The sequence below is a fragment of the Hemitrygon akajei genome, chromosome 4 (assembly GCF_048418815.1).
Source record: "Hemitrygon akajei chromosome 4, sHemAka1.3, whole genome shotgun sequence".
In the NCBI taxonomy this organism is placed as follows: domain Eukaryota; kingdom Metazoa; phylum Chordata; class Chondrichthyes; order Myliobatiformes; family Dasyatidae; genus Hemitrygon; species Hemitrygon akajei.
The window spans coordinates 160,654,540-160,661,906 of NC_133127.1; the positions used below are offsets into that span (position 1 = coordinate 160,654,540).

General features: G+C 42.7%; 1 long non-coding RNA gene across 1 annotated transcript in view; it reads right to left on the reverse strand.

The window, feature by feature from the left end:
• LOC140726866 (uncharacterized) overlaps positions 1-7,281 on the reverse strand; it is a 65,503-nt gene extending 58,222 nt beyond the window's left edge. The window contains exon 1 of the long non-coding RNA XR_012098746.1: positions 7,160-7,281. This is a non-coding gene — a long non-coding RNA (uncharacterized lncRNA). The remainder of the gene's footprint in view (positions 1-7,159) is intronic.
• Between the last annotated feature and the right edge of the window lie 86 nt (positions 7,282-7,367).

Sequence of the window (7,367 nt, forward strand, 5' to 3'; positions counted from 1 at the left end):
CAAAGTAAAATTTATTATCAGAGTGCATATGTGTCACCACACACGATCCTGAGATTCTTTTTCTGCGGGCATACTTAGCAAATCTATAGAACAGTAACTGTAAACAGGATTAATGAACATCAAACTGTGCAAATGCAAATATAAATAAACAGCAATAAAAAACGAGCATGAACTAACAAGATAAAGAGTCCTGCATGTGAGACCATTGGTTGTGGGAACACTAGAAATAGAATGAGTGTAGTTATCCCCTTTTGTTCAATAGCCTGATGGTTGAGGGGTAGGAACTGTTCTTGAACTTGGTGATGTGAGCCCTGAGGTGTTTGTACCTTCTACTCGATGGCAGCAGTAAGAAAAGAGTATGGCCTGGGTGGAGAGGACCTTTGATGATGGATGCAGCTTTTCTACAGCAACATTTCATGTAGATGTGCTCAATGGTTGGGAGGGTTTTACCTGTGATGTACTGGGCAGAATCTACCACATTTGGTAGGGTTTATCACTCAAAGGCATTGGTGTTCCCATACCAGACCGTAATGCAGCCAGTCAGTACACTTTCCACTACTTACCTAGGGAAGTTTGCCAAGGTTTTTGATGACACGCTGAATCTCCGTAGACGCCTGAGGAAATTGAGGTGCAGTTGTGCTTTCTTTGCAGTTTTATTTATGTGATGGCAAAGCAATAGATGTTGTTTACATGGATTCTAGTAAAGCATTTGACAAGGTTTCACACTGTGAGCTCGTCCTGAAGAATAAGATGCAAGATCCACAATGACTTGACTGGATTCAAAATTGTCTTGCCCATAGAAAACAGAGGATATTGGTTAATGTGATTTATTCAGGGTGGAAGTCTGTGACTAGTGGTGTTCTAATGTAATCCAAACTGGGACCATTGCTGTTTGAGATATATTCAAATAATTTGGATAAAAGTGTGAATGGTTAGGTGTGGAAGTTCATGGATGACAGATCGTCTTTCAAGAGGGTGAACCCTTGCAAGACGACAAGCCCTGATGGGGTACCTGATAGGGCTCTGAAAACCTGTGCCAGCCAACTGGTGGGTGTATTCAAAAACACTTTCAATTTCTCATTGTTACAGTCAGAAGTTCCCAGCTACTTCAAAAGGGCAACAATTATACCAGTGTCCAAGAAGAGCAGGGTGAGCTCCCTTAATGACTATCATCCAGTAGCATTCACATATATGGTGATGAAGTGCTTGAAAGGTTGGTTATGGCTAGAATTAACTCCAGTCGCAGCAGGGACCTGGGCCCACTGCGATTTGCCTTTCACCACAATAGGTCTACAGCAGATCTTATTTCCTTGACTCTTCATGCAGCCCTGGATCACCTGGATAATACTAATCCTTATGTCAGGCTGCTGTTTGTTGACTACAGTTCTGATCAAAAAGCTCCAAAACCTGTGGTTCTGTACCTCCGTCCACAACTGGATCCTTGACTTCCTCATTGGAGGACCACAGTCTGTGTGGATCAGATATTACATCTCCACCTTCATCTTCAGAAGGGGTAAGACAAGGGAATACACCCCAGTCCACCAGGGATCCAGGGATCAGACGTGGAAAGAGTGAGCAATTTTAAGTTTCTGGGTGTCAACATCTCTGAGGATCTACCCTGGGTCTAACATATTGATGCAGTTACAGAGAAGGCATGACAGCAGCTATATTTCTTTGGGAGTTTGAGGACATTTGGTTGTCACCAAAGACACTCGCAAATTTCTACAGATGTACTGTAGAGAGCATTCTAACTGGCTGCATAACCATCTGGTATGGGGGCGGGGGGCAGGCACAGGATCAAAATAAACTGCAGAAAGTTGTGAACTCAGTCAACTCCATCATGGGCATTAGCCTCACCGGCATCAAGAACATCTTCAAGGAGTGATGCCTCTAAAAGGTGGCATCCATCTTTAAGGAGCACCATCACCCAGAACATGCCCTCTTCTCATTGCTACCATTAAGAAGGAGGTACAGGAGCCTGAAGGCACACACTCAACAATTCAGGAACAGCTTTTGCCTCTCTACCATCAGATTTCTGAATGGATATTGAAGCCGTGAACACTATCTCACTACCATTTTTTGAACTGCTGCCACATAACAACAAATTTCATGACATATGCCGGTGATATTAAACCTGATTCTGAAGATTGATGGTGTTGTGGATGGTGTAGAAGATTGCAAAAGGATACAGCAGGATATTTGATCTGTTATGGATATTAGCGGAGAAATTGCAGATGGAGTTTAATCTGGGTAAGAGTGCGTCATTGCACTTCGTAACAATATTTACTTACTGAGGGGTCTTGGAGTCAAAGTCTATCTCTCACTGAAAGTCGTTATACATGTTCATAGTGTGGTAAAGAATGCATATGGGATGTTTGCTTTTATTAGTCATGGCATTGAGGTCAAGAGTCAAGAAGTTATATTGTAGCTTTTTACAACTCTGGTTAGATGCACCTGGAGTATTACATTCAGTTCTAGTCACCCCACTGTAGGAAGAGAGGGCGCAGAAATTATTTACCAATACGCTGACTGAATTAGGTGCTAGATGCTATAGGAGAGGTTGGACAAATTAGGGTTGTTTTCTGTTAAATAGCAGAGACTGAGGAGAAACCTAATAGACATTTATAAAATTGTGAGATGCATAGATAGCAGATATCTTGTTCTCAGGGTCAAAATATCTAACTCAAGAGGGCATTTAAGTTGAGAGGTGGGAAGTTCAGAGAATTTTTTTTACCCAGAGAGTATTGGGTATCTGGAATGCAAAACCAGGGGTGGTGGAAGCAGATATAATATAAAAACAGCTGTAGATGATTGTGCCCCCACAAAATCATTCAGAGTTTTTCCCAGTAAGAAGCCCTGGATGAACCATGAGATCTGCAATATGCTGAGGGTCAGATCAGTGGCATTCAGGTCCGGCGACCAAGGAAAATACAAAAGATCCATGTAAAATCTTCGGAAAATTATTTCAAATGTGAAGTGGCAATTCAAGATCAAAATTGAATCACTGAAGGATGTTTAACAGCAGTGGCAGGGCTAGAATGTTCTCAGCTCCTACAAAGTGAATTGAATTGTCTTTTATTACTTACATCCTTCATATACATGAGGAGTAAAAATCTTTTACATTTCCATCTAAATGTGCCATGTGCACATTACATTGTAATTTATAATAAATAGAATGTACAACAGGACAATCAATATAACATCGAAATACAATTGTATCAGCATGAATTAATCAGTCTGACAGCCTGGTGGAAGAAGCTGTCCCGGAGTCTGTTGGTCCTGGCTTTTATGCTGCGGTACCATTTCCCAGATGGTAGCAGCTGGAACAGTTTGTGGTTGGGGTGACTCGGGTCCCCAATGATCCTTCGGGCCCTTTTTACACACCTGTATTTGTAAATGTCCTGAATATGAAAAGTTCACATCTACAGATGTGCTGGGCTGTCCACACCACTCTCTGCAGAGTCCTGCGATTGAGGGAGGTACAGTTCCCATACCAGGCAGTGATGCAGCCAGTCAGGATGCTCTCAACTTTGCCCCTGTAGAAAGTTCTTAGGATTTGGGGACCCATAACAAACTTCTTCAATCGTCTGAAGTGAAAGAGGCTGTTATGTCTTTTTCACCACACAGCCGATATGTACAGACCATGTGAAATCCTTGGTGATGTTTATGCCGAGGAACTTAAAGCTGCTCACTCGCTCAAACCCAGATCCATTGATGTCAATAGGGTCTCCATTCCTCCCATAGTCCACAACCAGCTCCTTTGTTTTGTAAACCAAGGGACATGGATGACATCGAGGCTTCACCAAACAAAGAGCTCAATGCCTTTTATGCCTGCTTTGACCATCAAAACATGGAACCTTCACAAGCTTCCACTGCCCCCAATGACCCTGTGATTTCAGTCTCTGAGGTGGACGTGAGTGTCCTTCAGGAGGGTGAACCCAAGAAAACATCTGTCCCAGACAGGGTACCCAGCCAAGTACTAAAGACCTGTGCTGATCTACTGGCTGGAGTGTTCACCAGTATCTTTAAACTCTTGCTTTGGCAGTGTAAGATAGCTACCTGCTTTAATTATACAAGTGCCAAAGAAAAATGTGGTAACTTGCCTCAATGACTATCGTCCAGTAGCACTTACATCCACTTTTGAGAGTTTGGTGATGAAATATATCTACTCCTACCCAAGAAGCAACTTGGATCCACTTCGATTTGCCTATCGTCACAACAGGTCCACAGCAGATGCCATTTCATTGGCTCTTCACTTAACCTTGGAACATCTGGACAGCAAAAATACATACATCAGGATGCTCTTCATTGACTACAGCTCAGCATTTAATACTATCATCCCTGCAAAACTAATCAATAAGCTCCACGATTTTGGCCTCAATATCTCCTTGAGCAGCTGGATCCTTGATTTCCTCACTTGCGGACCCTAATCAGTTCACATTGGCAACAACATCTCCTCTATAATCTCCATCAGCACAGGCACATCACAAGGCTGTGTGCTTAGCCCTTGCTCTACTAACTTTATACTTATGACTGTGTGGTTAAGCACAGCTCCAATGCCATACTTAAGATGCTGAAACACCACTGTTGTTGGCTGAATCAAGTGTGGTGACAAATCAGCATATTGAAAGAGAAGGAAACACGAGGTCCATGAGCCAATCCCCATCAGGGGATCAGAGGTGGAATGCGTCAGTAACTTTAAATTCTTCAGTGTTATCTTCTCAGAGGATCTGTCTTCAGTCCAGCACGTACATGCCATTACAAAGAAAGCAATTCTTAGAAGTTTGCGAAGATTCAACACGTCATTTAAAACTTTAACAAACTTCTATAGATGTGTGGTGGAGAGTATGTTGACTGGTTACACCATGGCCTGGTATGGAAAAGCTTACAAAAAGTAGTAGATATCACCCAATCTACCATGGGTAAAGCCCTTCCCACCACTGAGCTCATCTACAAGGAGTGTTGTTGCTTGAAAGCAGCAACCACCATGCAGGCCATGATCTTTTCTCACTGCTGCCATCAGGAGCCACACCACCAGGTTCGGGAACAGTTTTTACCCCTCAACCATCAGGCTCTTGAACCAAAGGGAATAACTTCACTCACCCAATCATTGAATGATTCCCACAACATATAAGCTCACTTTTAAGGACTCTTCACCTCAGGTTCTTGATGTTTATTGTTTATTTATTTATTATTATTGTTTCTTCTTTTCTTTTTGTATTTGCAGTTTGGTATCTTTTGCACGTAGACTATTGAGCGTGGTCTTTCATTGATTCTGTTGTGTTTCTTGTGCTTACTGTGAATGCCCACAAGAAAATGAATCTCACGGTTGTACATGGCGACCTTTAATAAATTTACTTTGAACTTCAACCTTCAACTTTGATAGAGGCATTTAAGAGCCTCTAAGATATGCACATGAATATGCAGAGAATGGAGGGACATACAATGTGTGTGCATAAGAGATTAGTTTAATTAGCATCTTAATTAGTTTGGCACAACACTGTGGGCTGAAAGGCCTGTTCCTGTGCTGTTCTGTGCTATATTCTACACTGCTACTACGGCCATTCTGCAAGGGCCAGTAGACCCAGATAAGAAGAAAATTATAAATTTATTTAAAAGCATATGAACCTAAAAGTAATTGACTGAAAACACAAATATTTATTGAAACAAAGAAAATGAATATTGGTGACCCTACTCAAATGAATGTAACTGTACCAGATGTGCTAGCTATGACTCCTATAGAACTGAGGTGCCAGTTATGAACCATATCCAACCCTACTGGTTCAGCCACTTACAGTATATCATGGACTTATGCTGCACAGTTTTTTAAGTTAGTTATTCAAATAAATTCAATGCTTTAATTGTTATTAAATGAGTTAGTTTTCCAATTAAATGTAGAAATGTTAAAACCTTTTAAAAGATTCTAGATGCTACAGAACGTTTGACAGCACATTAACCTGGGGAGGGTCCTTACTGGTCAGAAACATAGAAAACCTACAGCACAATATAGGCCCTTTGGCCCACAATGCTGTGCTGAGCATGTACTTACTTTAGAAATTACCTAGGGTTACCAATAGCCCTCTAATTTTTCCTAAACTCCATGTACCTATCCAAGAGTCTCTTAAAAGACCCTATTGTATCCGCCTCCACCACCATCGCCGGCAGCCCATTCCACACACTGATCACTCTCTGCGTAAAAAACTTACTGACATCTCCCCTGTACCTACTTCCAAGCACCTTAAAACTGTGCCCTTTCATACTAGCCATTTCAGCCCTGGGAAAAAGCCTCTATCCACACGATCAATGCCTTTCATCATCTTATACACCTTTTTCAGGTCACCTCTCATCCTCTTTCGCTCCAAGGAGAAAAGGCCGAGTTCACCCACCCTATTCTCATAAGGCATGCTCCCCATCCTGGCAACATCCTTGTAAATCTCCTCTGCACCCTTTCTATGGTTTCCACATCCTTCCACTACGAGGTAACCAGAACTGAGCACAGTACTCCAAGTGGCGTCTGACCAGGGTCCTATATAGATACATTACCTCTCGGCTCCTAAACTCAATCCCATGGTTGATGAAGGCCAATGCCTTCTTAACCACAGAGTCAACCTGCGCAGCAGCTTTGAGTGTCCTATGGACTTGGACTCCAAGATCCCTCTGATCCTCCACACTGCCAAGAGTCTTACCATTAATACTGTATTCTGCCATCATATTTGACCAACCAAAATGAACCACCTCACACTTATCTGGGTTGAACTCCATCTGCTACTTCTCTCAACACAGTTCTGCATCCTAGTGATGTCCCGCTTTAATCTCTGACAGCCCTCCACACTATCCACAACACTTCCAACCTTTGTGTCATCAGTAAACTTACTAACCCATCCCTCCACTTCCTCATCCAGGTCACTTATAAAAATCACAAAGTTTTAAAAAATTATTTTGCTTGCACGTAGATGACCACAAGTTGCTGGGTGACATGTAAATCCCATGGACAGTAATTAACTGGGAATTGACTTCCACTGATTTAACATACACAGAAGGGAGAACAGACCCTGGGGATGGCCGTTAGCCCACGGCGATGGGGCGTTGAGAGAAGGGTGAGGATTTTAAAGCTGAACCTTTGAGTAGGAGCCAACGTCAATAGAAAGAAGTCATCCACCTGAAACTCTGTACGGTCTCCACAGATGGTGCCTGATCTACTGAGTGTTTCCAGCATTTTTGATTGCTGCTAGAGGACAAGCGTGTTCTTAGACATCGACACAAACGAGCCGAACCGCCCATACCAGAACGTACGACGGAGGCGCGGACTGACCGCGCATGCGCTCAGACCCGGCCCCACGTGGCGGCTCGGGTTCGGTGACGTAATG